Below are 603 nucleotides of genomic sequence, written 5' to 3'. Positions count from 1 at the left end.
GGTGGTGTCTGCTGCGCTAGGGCAGGAGCCGCTGCCCCTCATGCCGGGCATTGCTCTGATCCACTCCTTACCAGGTCTGAGTGTGGGGCAAGGAAGGACCCTGCTCCTCCAGGAGTAATCCCATTGCAGAGACACCTTTTCCCTGGGTCTTCACAGAGAGCTGGCTCTGCTGCTGGAAGTGCGTAGGAGTTGGAATTGTGTCTTACTACTTTTTTCTCTAAAGGTTATCCTGCATCTCTGATCCGTACCCAGCTGCAGAGGGACGCAGCAGTGTCTCCTGGCACGCTGCTGAGCAGCAGAGCCCCCATCCCCGTGGGCAGGGATAGCTGTGTGAGCCCATGCCCTGGCAGCAAGGACACAGCCCTCTCCCTGCTGCAGGCAGCGGGCAAGGCTGGGGTGCTGGGCTCTGCCTTTCGCCCAGCCGGCGGCCAGGCCGGTGGTCCCCGCATCCTCAGCAGCAGGATCAGCCCTGGCCCTAGCACGGGAGGCTGTGCTAGCCGGGGCTCAAATGGAGCTGCTTCTCTGAGCATAGTCACAAGTCATTAACAGCAAACGGGCTGCAATGACCCTGTTTTTTTGCAGCTGGGCCAGCCCCCCCTGTTC

Source organism: Cariama cristata, unplaced genomic scaffold (assembly GCF_000690535.1).
Source record: "Cariama cristata isolate BGI_N322 unplaced genomic scaffold, ASM69053v1 scaffold18082, whole genome shotgun sequence".
In the NCBI taxonomy this organism is placed as follows: domain Eukaryota; kingdom Metazoa; phylum Chordata; class Aves; order Cariamiformes; family Cariamidae; genus Cariama; species Cariama cristata.
Note: the sequence above shows the minus strand (reverse complement) of the source record.